At 40.1% G+C, this 17,114-nt stretch overlaps 1 protein-coding gene across 2 annotated transcripts in view; it reads right to left on the minus strand.

Annotated features, from left to right (window-relative positions):
* Nucleotides 1-17,114, minus strand: part of galnt14 (UDP-N-acetyl-alpha-D-galactosamine:polypeptide N-acetylgalactosaminyltransferase 14 (GalNAc-T14)) — a 194,949-nt gene that overhangs the window by 132,499 nt on the left and 45,336 nt on the right. The gene's annotated exons all lie outside the window — the stretch shown is intronic.

Here is a 17,114-nt window from a genome sequence, read left to right on the forward strand (position 1 = left end):
TCATCGAATCGCTTTCTTTTCTTGTGCAGTTCAGTGGATATATCTTGGAAAAGCATGACATGGTGGCCTTCATACATGATCTTGCCCTTCTTTCTAGCTGCCTGCATGACTCGGATCTTGTCTTGGAAGTTTAAAAACTTCAGTATCATGACTTGCGGAGCAGAGGATTGCGGCGCACCTGGTAGTCTATGAGCTCTTTTGATAATCGGCGGGGCAGGAAAAGTCTCGGGTCCCAGGACGTCGGGTAGCCACTTTTCCAGAAAAGCAGTTGCATCGCCTTTTTCAACTTTCTCCGGGAGATTCACCAGTCTGAGATTTGAACGGCGGCTCCTGTTTTCCGTTCCGTTCGCTTTTAACTCAGGATATGTAAATTTTGCCGATTCCTACGGAGAGATAAAAAATGCGACTGCTCAGCCCCACGCCATAGCCACTCCACCGACTCTGTGTCTTTTAATACTATATAGTTTAGAGCAGTGTTTCTCAAATGGGGGTACGTGTACCCTAGGGGTACTTTGGAGGACTGCAGGGGGTACGTGAGATATTTAAAAAAGGTTTAATAGTTACAAGGCTGTTGTTGTCCAGAACATTGTTTCTCTTTATGTAGACTTTTTTTTTTTCCCTACCAAAAATGTGACATTTGTGTCGCCTTCTTTGGACCTAGTCTTGCCTTCCTTCCTTCTACTGTCCTACTTTTTACAAGTTTCTCACTTTTTTTCAAAGTTATGCACTGTTTTTGATACCATTTTCGACCCATTCTTGCCTTACTTCCTTCCTTCTTTCTACCATCTTTTTCCAAGGTTTTGTCTTTTTTACAGTTGTTGTCTCCTTTTCTCATTAGCATTTAATTGCTAATTAAAATGTTTCAGTTACAAGGCTGTTGTTTAGTAAATCTATCGCTGACAGCGCTGTTCCTCTTTATATAGACTTTTTTTCTACCAAAAATGATTAGCGTTGGTCAGGGGGTACTTGGCTGAAAGAAACAACTCAAAAGGGGTACATTATTGAAAACAGTTTGAGAACCACTGGTTTAGAGAATACTATAGATCCAAAATTAAACTGACAAAAGGACTGGACTCAGAGGAAAAAGTTGCAATCCAAAATAAATACATCCGCTACTTCAGCACCATGGACAGCGCCATGGATTTATTGATACACAGTTATGCTGCTGATATTTCAGAGCCATGGATTCTAACTTGCACAAACCTCAGATAAAAGAACAATAAGTCAGGCAGACTACACTAACATATTCAACTAAACAACCCCTCTGCCCTGCACTCTCTCTGCTGCTAGGGGGAGTACAATCACAGTAGCAGGTTAACAAGGGGAATGCATTTTGTTAACAAAGGGAATGGCATCCCCCCCCCCCCCCCAAATCACCTACTGGTGGTAGGCAGCAAAACTTAAACTGCAAATAAAACCTTTTAAGACACACTTTATCAAGTGCTAACATAGATTTTATTTTAATTCCAGGGTTCACAAACCGTACTATGAATTAAAAGATTTTACACAAAAGGCATTTTCTCAACATAGCTTTGTAAATTCATCAATTCCAAAACCCAATATTTTTGCAGTCAATTTTGCAGCTGTTTACTCTGAAGTTCAATCAAAACACAAAAATGTTTTAGCTTCAAAAGAGGTACATAGAATTATCATAATTCTCACTTCCACAACAGTAATAACGTAAATAATATTGGGTTTAAGAGTGTCAGTGTGAAGCAAGACATCGGCAAAAATGCATGAGGTGCCTTCAAATATCAAAGGTTCCAAAATGGGTACAATATAATAACGTCAGTGTGATATATATCAGAACTTATGCACTGTATACTGTATCTATGTGTCATCTAGGGACAGGCATTGCAAATTAGCCTAGGCTATACATGCTGTGGTGTGTGGCATTGGTTTATGCTACATACTCAGTATGTTGCATTATTTAGTGGAGAGTTTTTGTATCCCATGACGGACTAAATGTTTCAGAAGACTTTCCAAAAAACTGTCTGGAGTACAGATATTTTGTACAGATGCTGGGATTTTTACCAACATTACATGCTCCTCTGTGGATTGAGATGATTTTCAAAACGACTACAACCTTTTCATCATGAGATATTTTAAAAAAATTCATAGTGTTCAAACTGAAAACAAGTTTTTTATTTTTTATAAATTCCTAAAAAGCTGAAGATACGGATAAGGAGACTTAATCCAGCTACAGTAATATGTTCACGTTTTACACTACTCTCTATCTGTCTCTGTCTCGGTTTCCTCTCCTCAATCACACCCACTTTATTACAGTAGTGGACTTGATTAGGGGGAATTAGCTCTCTGCAGCCCTCAGCTAGCAGAGGTTGAAGCCTCTGTCACTGGAGGGCAGATCGATGCTCAGTTAGCTACTGTCAACGCAGCATGTTATCTCTGCACTGCCACACACAAAGGCGCACCGCCCTGCACATCTGAAAGGTCAAAGGCCACGAGCAGTGATTAAGCGTCATATTAACTAAATATATTACCACAATTGCTGATGAATTATGAGCTGCTGAGGCCTTTTGTCGAGGAAGATGAACGTGTTAATCATCTGATCCTTTAGCACAGTGAAAAGGTCACGCATGAGGAGTATTTATTGTATTGATGTTATTTCATATGGCAACAAATGATGAATGAATATTACTTTATTTTCCTTTTTAAATCAGGCTCAGGGTCACAATGTCTGGACACTGTATTCACTGTAGCGTACCACCAAGCATTAATGGGAAATTCATCCCACCATAACAGCACTGGGAAGGCGTTACGAAGCTCTGATTTAAATTACGCCAAAGTGTTATGAATAATTTGACAGAGATTAATGAAAAAATTAATTAATGTTTAAAATGCTACACCGAGCACCTGCTGAATCCTGAGTGCAGCTGCCAGTCAGTCTGCTAGTGCCCTGCGTGGAGCTACAGTTGACTGGCTGTCTGGACCCAACCAGGCTGACGGCTATTTTAAGATGCATCATGCATCCTCTGTGTGCGTGTGTGAGTGTGTGTGTGTGTGTGTGTGTGTGTGTGTGTGTTGGCTCTATATTGGGGTAGTGACAGTATCTCTTGTGGTAAGACGAGACGCTGTTCTCTCTGCCAGCAGAATGTGACCCAGTCTGTCTCTCCACTTAACTACATGTCCTCTCTTTCCCCTGTTCAATTTTAAAACGCTTTTTTTGGCATGACTAATTTGTTGCTAGACATCGTTAACAAGAAGAAAAAAAATCTCTTGGGTCTCTCCCAATTTAAGTTCATTTGGTTCATTTTCTAGAGGGAGTTGATGATATGCCGTGTTTCCACTGCAGGGTACGGCTCTGCTCTACTCGCCCTTTTTTTGGTTTTCCTTCAGCAAAAGTTCTTGATAATACCTTGCTTTTTTTTGGTATCTATTCAGTCGATGGTCCAAGCCGGGTGAGCCGATACTAGAAGGTGGAGTTAAAACACTGCAGACCACTGATTTGTCAGAGAGAATTGTCACAAGCGCAACACGGGACATTCTGCACAGACACGCGATTCGTTAATAGCCAAGCTGGCCGAAAAGGAGTCAAGTTAAGCAGAGCCGTACCGTGTAGTAGAAACCGTAGATTACTCACCTGAAATCAACAATAGACTTTACTTGATGTCAATATATTGAGGTTTGTAGCAAGTATTATCACATCTGACAAAAACATTTACAAAAACATTAATTAGCGACCTTAGCTCACAAAAAAAAATTAGATGTAACCTTTCATCAAGTGCACCCGATGAAAGGTTACATCTATTTTTTTTTGTTTTAAAGGGCAACTAAACCAAAATGTCAGCAATGCCTATTATAAGCCTAATGATACCAAACCTTATCATTGATTAGTTAGGCTAAAACCTAAGCACAAAGTCATGTTAAATGCAGATAGATCTTAATTGGTTCCATGTTTGGCTTTAAAAAGAGGCAGGGGGAAACTGACTGGCATGAAGAACAAGATTAAACTTTAGTGCTGCTTAAAAAGCTTAAAAGCACAGTTTTAGTTTAGGACACTTGAATGCTAACAGTGGTTAATTAGCACTAAACACAAAGTGCTAAGGCTGATGGGAATATCATTAGTTTTAAAAGGTCACTGCATTCTCTGGGGATCATGGCCATCCAATAGTTGTCAAGATATTTTAATAATAACCGAAAATGTCAAACTCATAGTAGCAAGAAGAAAAGTCAGGGGATCAACAATTCATTGGAAGTTATCCTCTAAGGATCATGAATGTCTGTAGAGAATCTCATGCCAATCCGTTTTTTTGCATCTCATACTGAGAATAAATTGACCTGACCTGACATTATAGCAGCAGCAGCAGTAGAATAGCATGCCGGCTGACGGGAGGGGCTGAGGAGAGACGCTGGACGCTTGTGTTATCTCTCCTCCACCCCTCCTTCCCTCGCTCCTGTCCCTCGCTCTATTAACCCAAGCTATTTGCATGGACTGTTCCATTTGACGGCTGGACAGGAGAGTACATGAGACCAGAGAGAGGGCGGGCGAAAGAAAGAAAGAAAGAAAGAAAGAAAGAAAGAACGAGAAGAAGACGACAAACAGCAGCAGAGAGCAAGATAATGATACAACACCTCCTGACAGAACAATTTCCTCTCTCTCTTTGTCTTTTTTTATCTCTCTCTCTCTCTCTCTCTCTCTCTCCCACACACACTCCGTTGTCTGATGAGGCTGTCATGTTGGAAGATCGGCTGATCCATCTCTTTCTGCTATTTTTTTTTTCTCTCTGTCTTTCTCTCTGTCTCTCCTCCCTCCATTAAACTTGTATTACTTCCTCTTTCTCTGTCTCTCTCTCTCTCTGTCTCTCCAAGGCACTCAGCTCTCTTTCGGTCTAATTCAGAAAATTACAATCCATGAATTTATAGAAGAATGTAATGTGGAGGGAATGGTATTATCACCTCCGGTCAGTGATCGTGGCTGAATGGCTTTCATTTTTTTTTTTCTTCTTTTAATCCCCATCTGAATTATGAACGTCAATCCTTCTCGTTCAGAAACTAATAACTATTATTTTAAGATGTGTCCAGTCTGCATGCTGATCACCAAACCTAATCTTGTCATTAGTCTGGGGGGGTGAGGTTGCCATCACAGTGACCTACTGCATCACATTTGTTGTATATTGAAATCCCTCGCCGAACTGCATTCAGTATTTTCATGTTGCCTGTGCACATCAATCATTTGTATTTCAGTCATTATTTGACATTATTCAAAAAAGGAAAAAAAAACTGAGGTAAGATATCTTTCTTTTACGGTTTATAATAAACTGAGGGCTTTTACAGTCGTACAATGTTTTTTGCAGCTACATCAACCTAATTTCCCCACAGAGAGCACTTGAAGTGAAATCAAATCAATATTAATCTAAACTAATTAAATCTAAACACTGATACAGTTCTATATCACCACTGAATTTCTCCGGGTCTTGTAATCCAGACGGACTTCAGTAATTGTGTTAATCACCATGTCGAATCAAATGGGATTAAACGGTGCTGCAGTTCTGTCTGGATGGGATGAGTGTTACATAAAAACATAACTAAAGTAAACTAAATCATTTTAATGAGAAATACAAATGCCATTACTTTAACTCTTCTATAAATCCCTGAGGGTGCATTATGCCTGATTTCCAAATTTGTAATTTGGTGTAGTTATAATTGAGTTAAATTGAGATTAAAAAAAAATAAATAAATCATTGGATATGACGTTAAAGGCAGGAACTACAATTATCATAAATTATTTGATGGGCGCATCCATTTCTTCAATTTTATTTTTGAATGAGACATCATTTGCATGGGGTAAAACTGACCAATCAACAAGCTGCAGCTGCCAAGTAACCTCTCTATAATGCACACATGATCTGCTTTGCAGAGGCTGATGCACCAGCCTAAAGTGTCCCAAACATCAAGGTAAAGTGTACTTTCATTGCACTGTATACTGGTCAGCTCTGTGGTTAAAACGCTGCATCATGATGTCAGAGGTTCTGCATGAATCAAAGTGGAGGCGGACAGACAGACATGTGCCAGGGACAGCTTTAGCCAATGCTCCTCTCTGCCTGCCAAACAGCCCTGACCTGCCTGCCTCTGACTGAAACTGAACAGTGTCTGGGTGCCACTTGTCACCTGAAAGCCCCTCAGAGCTCATTAAAGTATCTGCCCAGGCCTCAGATTTCAGCCAGTGCTCCACTTGGCCCAATTCATTAAAGCTCAATTCAACATTTTTTTTTTTTTTTTTTCAGTTTAAACCCAATTTACAAAGATAATGATACAAAGTGATCACTCTTTGTAAGTGGCTAATACATGTACGACATCCTTTATGTCACAAGAACTGATAAGAAATCTCTGCATCCCTCTTGTCACACTTTTATACACATTTTCAAAGCTCCATTGTGTAATGTTTTGAGTTGATTCTTAGCAAAAACCTTTGTTCTTTCACAAATATGTGCTCATTCTTGTGTAATTACTTCCACCAACTAATCAAAGTATTCTCGTAAGCGTAGAATCTGCCATTCAGAATCACACGAGTCGCTCGTATGTATTCTGCCATGTTGCGCATCCATCTTTAAAATACATTAGGCAAAGAGGGACGTACCTCCGCGTTTCACGCTTTTACACTCAGTGGCACCGTGACGAATGCCGGGGAGAGATTACTCGACCTGCCGGCAGATTTGAAAGCCTCAGATCACGCTGATACTTTACTAACATTAGCTTGCATTCGTTTGGGAACCTGATAGCTGATGTTAGCAATGAAATGGTACCAAAATAACGAAAACCTAAAACTATTATTATACCGGAAGGAACACTCACGGACGAAGTCGTACTTCTTGGAATAATACGGCCACCGTAGGAGTTAAAACACGATCAGAATGGGAGGGGCTAGAAAGTAATATTCAGTTGGTTGTCATATACAATTTTACCGCTAGATGGAAGAAACTCTTACACAATGTAGCTTTAGAAAGCCTAAATGGAAACCGCAAAATTCGATTAAACTTCCTTAATTGTGCAAAACAGTTTTAAACGCTCTCTTGGGGTGTTTTGCCTTTGTCGAAAAAGAGTTGATGCGCTAAATGGAACACTTAAATGCCTTTGCAGAATAAGTTGTGACATAGCCAACATTTTACTCACATGACTGGTCAGCTGTTTCCGCTGCCAGTGTCTTTTAAGATAAAAATAGCCAACACTAGCTGAAATGGAAGAACAATTCAAACTTGCTCAATTGAACCAAGTTCCTGAAGAGCTCTCTGTTTCTCTCCCGTAGATGGGTTTGCTTTATTTCCGATAAGCAAGCTCTACTTCTTCCACTCTGTTTACTGGCTTTAACCCTACCAGCACTAAGGGCATTTTTACAACTCATTGTCCATCTGGTATTTTCTAAAAAAGCTTGTAAAACATCAACCCTGTTGTCTACAGTCAATTTAAGAACATCATTTTTTTCAGGAAAAACTGGGCTATTAGAATATTTGTGCTGCAGTGAGGTCACTTGAATGTAAAAATAGGTTGTATGACCTTAAAGACAAATAAATAAATAAAACGGAACATGAATTTCACAGATATGTATTGATATCACAGACAGATCAATAAAAGCTAAGCCAATCTCCTGTCTAAATCAGTTCCCATATGTCTTGGGAGTCACACTGTGAAGAAATAAACATTATAACTTATACAGTTGACTAGATACATACATTTTTTCAAAAAAAGTCCAGACGCTTTTGCCCTCATGACATTCACTTATGCCAATAATCAAATAATAATGTCATATTTATTGAAATCACACACACAGCAATTTTCTAAAACAGTTATCCTATATATTTGGAGTCATGCAGTGCAAAAATAAACATAATGAACATTATAACTCATGTCAAAGGACAAACTATTTACATTTCTTCAAAAAGGCCCATATATATGCCAAATCTCAAAACAATCTTCTCTGTAGAACAGTAATAGACTGGAGTGATCCATCTTTCACTCTATAGCCTTTGTTCTCGCTTGGATTCAGTGGAGTGATGCATCTTTCCAAAGCATATACTCTTTGTATGACGGACCTGCCTTCCCATTGGTTGAAAGACGTCAACACAATCTCGCAAAGCATCATGGGATATTCAAAATCGCAGCTAGCCTCGAGCTAGCGGCAAAAATGACGGAAAATTGATAAATTATGGACATCAAGTGGATAAATCTAGGATGTAAGCGTTTGGATCTATTGCTGAACAACTCCGAAAAGAGGCACAAGTTCCAGGCTGGATAGAAAACCTTCTGTAAAAGCTACAAAGACACCAAAGACACCCCCGTGATGGCTAACTCCTTAGCTTTTAGCAGCAAAAATCGGTAAGTTTATACATTAAACCGTTATCAAATTATCTAAATATTAATCAGAGGTGCCGTTTTGTGTCGTCTACGACGCGGTCGGGTTCTAAGGGTTAAATGGCTCTGGATTACAGCCATGTGTAGTCTTTGGCGCCAACTCCTGGCCAAAATACGCTGTAGCCTAGCTTACTCGCTCCAAACCAGTTGACAGAAACGTTAAACATTTCTTTCTTTCTTTTAAATTGAATGGTAAACACAGCGACCGTGGTTTCAAAGGGTTTTGTTTGAACACAACTAGGCCAGAATTATTTTTCTGAAGTCATGGCTAAATTTATTTTACCCTTGGTATCAAGAGTAGGAGTTTAAATAGAGGTGCACCTGCTCCTAATTAGCTTCTAATAATGACAATTGGCCAATCAGACTCTTCCAAAAGTAATTCCATCAATTTCTGAAATCTTCCATACAGTTTAAGGAGACAGTCAAACAGAAATCTGTCCTAAAGCTGAAATAAATTAATTCCTTGGTTATTAATTTGAATGATCTCTTATGGAAATAAAAGTAGATACCATCTCGATTTAACACAAGAAATGTATGGTAACATTAAATATGTGACACTATGAAACACTATGGAAAATGTTGTTTGAATGTCATTAGGCAAGAGGTGTACATATATAGCCTCAACCAAATGTACTGTATGTATCTTTCTCTTTTTTTCTGTGACCTCTGAACCCTTAACTCTTCTCTTTTAGTTGCTTATAATGATGCTGATCTGACATATGAAGCTTTTTTTCTGCTATTACACTTTGATGATTTGAAAAACAGCACTGGCTAAATTCTTTAACTAAAAGTAACAAGGGAGCCTGGGTGAGTTTGTTACAACATCCTAGTGTGGGTGTTAACGTGTGTCTTCACGCCCGAGCGAGCCACTTAAAAGCCAGTCAGCTAAATGTAATGTGATGCGAGGCAATGTTTCACTCGGCTACAACATCTATATATTTCACCACGCTTGATTTGAGCTGATGAACGGTCGACATCCGACGTTAGCCGCCACAATGATCCATCTGCATTCTGTGTACTTCTCAGCTGTCATTATTGATCACTTCAAACACTTCTGTGTGTGTGTGTGTGTGTGTGTGTGTGTGTGCGTGTGTGTGTGTGTGTGTGTGTGTGTGTGTGTGTGTGTGTGTGTGTGTGTGTGTGTGTGTGTGTGTGTGTTTTTATTCAAGCACTCAAATGCGTTATTTGTTTAAGCTGGTCTTAATGTACTTATATGTGTTTTTAAGCCCACGCATTATTACATTTATTGAGTTACATTCTTGTGTATATTTCTGTGTGGTTGTGTGTGCATCAGCCTGAAAGTTTTTGAATTTGTGAGCGTGTATGTGTGCAGAGCTGGTCTGAGCTATAAGCAAACTAAGTGGTGGCTTGAGGCCCTAAACCACAACGGGCCCACGTATTATTTGTAAAATCTGAATTCTGTTTGGGTTCCTCTTTTCGTGTTTTTTTTGTTATAATTGACCTGACATCCCAAACATCGAGGCAAAAACTGCTCGTAAATCCCAAGAAAGTTTAGGAATTGGACTGACAAATGGAAAAAGTGGAGGACTCCAGCACTCTGGCAACAAAGTTTTATCATCAAAATCCAGCTCCTGTGTATGAGAGTCTATCACGTTCTCTCTACATTTCATTGTGTATCACATTCTTACTGTTTTGAGATTTCGGGGCATTACATCAAAGTTTTTAAATTAGACAACACTAAAACTAATATAAAGAGCATGACCAATAACACCTATTTGTGGACATCATACCAGATGTTGAGATTAAAACAAAAATGCAATTGCAACAAATGCATTTTCGGATTACAACTAATACAACATTTTCGGGATTATAACAAAAACAAGAATAAATACATTTAGAGGTGATAAACCAAACATGGGTAATTAGAAGAGGTAAATCTAATTTGGGGATTACAAAATGGGACAACAACAACCAATTTTAGGTGTCATACCAGTTTTTTTATGATAGCTCTTAAAACTTCAATTTCAAATTTCAAACTCAATCATGTTGGGAACAAATAGGTAATATTGTTTAGGGCAACAAAAAGGCTTCTGTGTGTGTGTGTGTGTGTGTGTGTGTGTGTGTGTGTGTGTGTGTGTGTGTGTGTGTGCATGTGTTTTCCAGAATCTATACGAGCCTGTTCAGCCCGCTCTCTGTGCAGTTCATCATGCTGAGCAGGAAAATACTGCAGTTGTTGACAAAAGCCGGAGGGAGGAAACAAATTCAGGCTGAAATTCTCTAATCGTTACAAACCAGCCATCTGAAAAAGCCAGGCTGTCTGTGTGTGTGTGTGTGTGTGTGTGTGTGTGTGTGTGTGTGTGTGCGTGTGTGTGTGTGTGTGTGCGTGTGTGTGATAGGACAACCTGACTGTTTCCTGCCTCTGGTGGAGACGACGGGCATGTCGGTCACATAACGCGTCTGCTTTTAGAGTCAAGGGTTGGATCCAAAGATCGCTGGTTTGAACCCTGAGACTGATGGGAAATACAAACTATGAACTATTTTATCATTAACTGTGAAACTGTGCATTAAATCAAGTATTTTTATGAAAATATGCCTGAAAACAAATGCAGAGCCATTCGGCCAAAATGTCAGACAAAAGCTGATTTCTCATAAACAAAGAAAATGGGTGAACTACACCTATAGGATTGTTACATAATCCAGGAGAGTCCTGTGTTTCTATGTTATGTAACATTAAGCATATTGTTTAGAGGAAGGAATATGCAATGGGAAAAAAAACACTTTGAGAACCAACAACACCACCCACTTAGCAACTCTATAGCTGATTGTTGAATCCTCAAACACAGATCAGCATTACGACAACCCTCAAAACAAATTTGAATTTAAAAGGTGCTGTAGGTAGGATTGTGAAGATCCAGGACTTAGCCAAAAAATTTGAACATCAACAACTTCTCAGTCCCTCCCCCACTTTCTGCTAAAGCCCAAAACGGTCTCCTAAGTCCCTCCCCCCACAAGGGAGAATGAATGCGTGTGCATGAGCAGTGATTGACACGCAGTTAGACACCCCCCCTGGCCCTGATTGGTGCATCTGAACAGGGAGCGGTGGATTTTTGCAAATCACACTACAGGCTGTAGGTGGTGCCAGAGGAGCCGGATTTTTTTTTAATTACCTGCTTCATGTAGTGCTACTGGAACATAAGGTCAGTTTCAGCAAATATGACAGAAAGTTAGTTTTATAAGACTTACCTACTGCACCTTTAATCTATTAATGCACAGATGTTCATGAGACACAAACCCGGTGCCAGGCCTCTGAATTTTATAAATAGGTCTGGTCTTGTGCTCATTGACAGCCGTTTCCCTCTGTGTCAGAGCTTTGTAGGTCATCTGATAATTAAAAAGATGAAATCACGATAAGCACTTTCATTTTCTTTGAGTTGAAAGGTTTTTGGCAGTGTGTGATGTCGACTTCATCTCTTTGAGAATCTGATTAGTTTGTTGTTCCGTGCACTCGGGCGTCCGCTCTGTCACCTGTGTTCATTTTCTCCTTTGTTTACTTCCTCGCTCGCGTGTTCATTGGTTAATTATTCATCTGTTCTCGTTTATCAGGTCGTTAACTATTTACAAATCTCCAACTCATTAGTTTATACGAGTGTTTTAGGTTCTTATACGTCTGCTTAATCTGTCGATCACCTTTTTCTTCTTTTTCAGCTGAAAGTTATTCGTGAACTCTGCATGTGGCTAGGAGAACAGAAGCCCAGCAGCTCCAAATGGCATTAAAACTCCTTCTCAACTTGTTTACTGCTTTACTTGTAATTATCAACAGCTCAGCAGGGGAGACTGGTTGCTTTTGTGTGCAGTTTCTGGACTCTGTGTGTGTGTGTGTGTCTGTGTGTCTGTGTGTGTGTGTGTGTGTGTGTGTGTGTGTGGGTGAGAGTGTGTGTGTGTGTGTGTGTGTGTGTGTGTGTGTGTGTGTGTGTGTGTGTGTGTGTGTGTGTGTGTGTGTGTGTGTGTGAAGAGGATGTTGGAGTTCTTCAGCATGGAGTTACATCCAGCTGTTTTCAGGATCATTAACAGAAACTCAGCATTGCACAAGTCCAGACCAACACAACGTGTGTCTCTTTCAACTGAAGACACTTTATGGACAAACTAGGATAATACAAACAGTAATTATAATAGCAATAATCATAATTGTGAATGTCAAACAGTGCACAATAATTCAAAACCTTCTACATTGTAGAAGGTTTCCTTCTGAGTTATATCCAACATACGTTTACAGGTTTTAACAATAAACTCAACTGTTTGTCATCCAGTTGACATGAGAAGTTAAAGTTCGTCACAGCAGCACTGTGAAGCAACAAAAGGCTGGAGACTGGAGAGGATGACTTCAAGCAATTTCCGTCAACAACAATCCTTCATTGCAGACCATTTTAGATAATTAAACAGGTGACAAATGTGGGGCTTTGTGAGTGGTGACAAACTGCTGTGTTATGTATGTGATCTCAATGAAATTGAAAATGAAGTTCATTTTGCTTTGTATTGTCCATATTATCATGATTTAAGATTGCAATTATTTAACAAAGTTGAAGTAAAAGAGATGGGGCAGGATATAGATCTGTCAGTTTGGTTGTTTGAATGTAAAACATTTATATTTACTTTTCAGAACAAGCAAAGTGGAATCGGTGTATCCCTTAAAATGAATGCAATGTAACATAAACTCTATTAAAGACAATTCTTTGACTCACAAATTAAATGAAACTAAATAATGCTGCTCTTGCTCCCAGTCTACTATTAAACATGAACTAATTTTCAGTCTCACAGACACATTTCATATCACACCTGTGATAAAGTTTCTCACTTATGTTGTACAGAAGTCATAGATCACTTGATACACTTGTAAACAAAGACATTTGTGTAATAAAACAACAACAATGAAAACTGGATTTGAATTATTATCTTTTTCCTCTTTTTCTCTTTTCTCCCATGCACCCTTTTACTTAAAACACACACACACCTGCAGGGATCAGGCAGTATTGACTGTTCCCTGGCTCCAGCTCAATTTAAATATGGCCTGAAGGAAAAAAGACAGAGGAAGAACAGAAGTAGGAAGGAAATAGAAAAGCAAGGAGGAAAACACAGGCAAAAGAGAGAGAATAGAGAAGGGAGGATGATCGGGACTTCCTGGGCACGAAGAGGATCAGTGCTGCTTAATACAAGAGTCTCACTCACTCACTCTCTCTCTCACACTCACACACACACACACACACACACACACACAGCCAGCCAGCCAGCCAGCCAGCCAGCCAGCCAGCGTGGATGTAACAGCGATCTTTCTTCTGACGGTGGTGGTGACAGAATGGTTGACAGGCACTTACACCAGCCAATCAATGAACACAGATCAATGTGTGACTGGGCCATCAGTGGCTGCCACAACCTCTGTGACACACACACACAGACACAGACACACACACAGACACACACACACACACACACACACACACACACACACACACGCACAGCCATTACACAACCCCATTTGAATCCATGTCACGGTAGACGGTACATACATTTCACATTAAAGTGTGAAACAAGTGCAGTGTGACAATAATAATCATATTTCACAGCATGTCATTGAATTTATTTATTTTTTCAATACTGATTACTGTGTTACACCGGTCTCTGGGCTAAAAGGAAGCCACGTTGGATAATACTGAGTACATCTAATGACTGTGACATGCACAGATCCTGCAAACTCACAAAGGGCTCAGTCTCTTGTTCCTTATAAAGGATGTTTTTTCACAATTTAACAACGCTCAATTTGGGCTAAATTACTTACATTCAACAGTTACTGTAGTTGTTATGCATAACTTGTTGGGTTATGTATCCCCAAAATGTGAATTGTATCCCATTGGTTTAGTGTTATAATTGTCACCTACTGTACATGTCGTATGCAGACAGAAATTCCTGCACGCTTTTTACTGCAGATTTAAGAAACTAAAGCAAGAAAGTACTCAGAGAGATGTACCATTCCATCCCGGCTGCACAATCTTCTTTAAAGTTACTATAACATGATTCTTCTGTCTTTTATATCTCAATGTGTGTGCGTGTGCCGTGTGTGTGCATTGTTTGGAGCAATAACTCCACCTCCTCGTCTGTCCCTGTTCTCTTAATACAGCCATGGTCTGTCCAGACAAAATTGTCAGCTTTTGTTGTTCGCTTTATTGGCATTTCTTTAAACCAATCACAATTGTCTTGGGCAGTGCTAAGCACCGGAGAAAAGCTGCGGTGCCTCTGCAAAATAGCCTCAGGAAGGAACTTGTTTTGGTGGAACGTGTACGTTTAAAAGATGTTTTAGTCATGCAACAGAAAACTCAGATTGGACAGATAGTCTAGCTAGCTGTCTGGATTTACCCTGCAGAGATCTGAGGAGCAGTTAACCATAGTCCTCAGAAATCAACCGGAGTTTAGAATGCCAACACAAAGGAAGCCCAAGGCAACGGATATCCGGCCTAATTGAGTGAAATCCGGCAGATTTTCCGGCGGCAACGGAGCAATGCCAGACGTGTAACGTCAAGGATATAGACTAATAATCCTGAGACCCCTAAAGGATCGGATTATAGTAAGGAACGCTGTGCAGACATGTCCGGACAAGTCCGGAGGTCACATAAAATCGACGGTACGCAGACAGAAACTACACATACACCCTCTGATGACCACATTTACTTCATGCTGACCCCAGTAGACAGTAAAGTGTTGGCTTAAGATTTATCTTGCAGTTCCTTGGGAGCGTCCAGACCCCCAGGTTGGAAACCACTGCTCTACATAACTAAATGCTAGATATAATCAACACTATCATCAGTTTCCGTCTTTCGTGTTATTTTGTGATGAGATTTGGACTTTACTTTTGTTGTGAATGCTCTTTTATTCGTCTTGCTTTGTCTGCTTTTACTGAAAGGAATTAAAACACAGAACAACACAACGGGCCCAGCAGTGCAAAACACAACACCAAGCTGTGTTCAAGTGTTTCAGGCGGGACTGTTTCTTTAAGTTTCACTATCCATGCCTGAAATATACGAGGGCTTAAAAACTCTCTAATCTGCCTCCTCCCCTTCCCCTGCTCGCCTCCACGACAGAAGTGGATTTAAGAGGTGAAATCAATGAGACGTCAGAGCTTCCCTCGGATTCACCATCTCAGTTGAAGGAACGGCTCCGTCTCCTTTTTTAAATAGTGTATTTTCTCACAATGTAATTTCCTGTAATTCTCTGCACTCATCAACAAAGCACACAATACGAAAGAAAAGTAGAAATTTGGAAAGAAAAAGCTGCAAAAAAGGGGACAGAATCCAAAAGCATTGAGGCAAAATAACAGCCAAACCAATCTAATCAGGTATCGGAGCAGATGCAGTTGTAACGCCGTCTGCTCGGCGATTTGTTCGACATGTAGTCGTCTCAGAGGCAGGGCGGGATGGTTAGCTGAGGAGCTAGCTATGGTAAAGCCGCTTAGCATCACTGTCACTCTGTGCTGTTGTAGAGCACCGGGGTGCTTCAGAGCTCAGGTTCCACATCAGCAGATTACCCACAATACACCAAGGGGATTTCCTCGCCTCACAGAGAGCTTTCTGCCTCGGCTTGTGCTGTTTGTTAAATTCAGTATAAACGGTGGTAAACATGACAGGAGTCCTCATGTGTCTGTGTGACAAACGTCTTGGACAGGTGAACCAGAGTTCAGCCTCAAGCTGAGGACATCAGGGGACATTAGATTCTGTCCTGCAGAATCAATGCAATGGTAAGATGTGATTAAATCTGTTCGACTGAATTTAAGGTTTCCGGATATTTAAGTATCCATACCTCTGTTTCATACAAAGTGTCTTCATTGGCTTTAATTTTCACTAACTTCTATACCATTTCTTTCAGGTGTGCAGATTTCATTTTGCCACTTAAAACATGTGCAGAGATTTCATCCTGCTGGGAAAAACACAAACATTTCTAGTAGGCTTGTGCCGATTGGCACTTTGATTGCATATCGATGAATGAATGGATAATCGACATTCAGTTTTTCCCAAGCCAACGTTAGGTAGGGTTGGGTACCGAGACCCTGTGCTTACATGGCACCGGTGCCTTAACAACTGCTATCTTTCGGAACCGAATAGCAACGAGGATTTCGTTGCATCATTTCGGTGCCACTTAAATGTCTGCGCTGCCCTCTGATGCTCCGAAACGGACGTTAGAGGCAACAAGAGCATCGCTGCATGTGACACTAATTAACACTACACTTACCGTTAGCTAGCAGCTGGATTAAACACGGTTAAAATGCTGACAGCTAAACGGTGTAAAGTGTGACTGTACTTCACTGTAGAGGATTCCAACAGCGGGACGTAACAGTCTGCAGCTGCCGTTGTCGAAAAAACAACACAGACGATGTGTTTCCTTGAAACTCGCCTCGCCAGCCTCGTGATGCAAAATTATTGTAAAACACCCTTTTCCCATCTAGTGGTTGTTTTTGTCAATTACCAACAATTTGCTGATGAAATAAGTTATTGTTATACTGTAGGTTATTGTTATTACATTTTTAATAAATCTTTTAATTTTGACCATATGGCCTTAGCAATTAACAAGCTGTTCTTAAATGTCACCGAATGTCGCTTTGTGCTCCTTTTTCAAATCTTTTTCAAAGTATCGGTCCAGGCACAGTTTAGGTGCCGGCACCATTTTAAAAGTATCGTTTTAGCACCGGTATCGAAAAAAACCCAAAAAAAAACGATACCCAACCCTAACGTTAGGCGATTTTAACT

The sequence above is a fragment of the Sander lucioperca genome, chromosome 19 (assembly GCF_008315115.2).
Source record: "Sander lucioperca isolate FBNREF2018 chromosome 19, SLUC_FBN_1.2, whole genome shotgun sequence".
Classification (NCBI taxonomy): Eukaryota; Metazoa; Chordata; class Actinopteri; order Perciformes; family Percidae; genus Sander; species Sander lucioperca.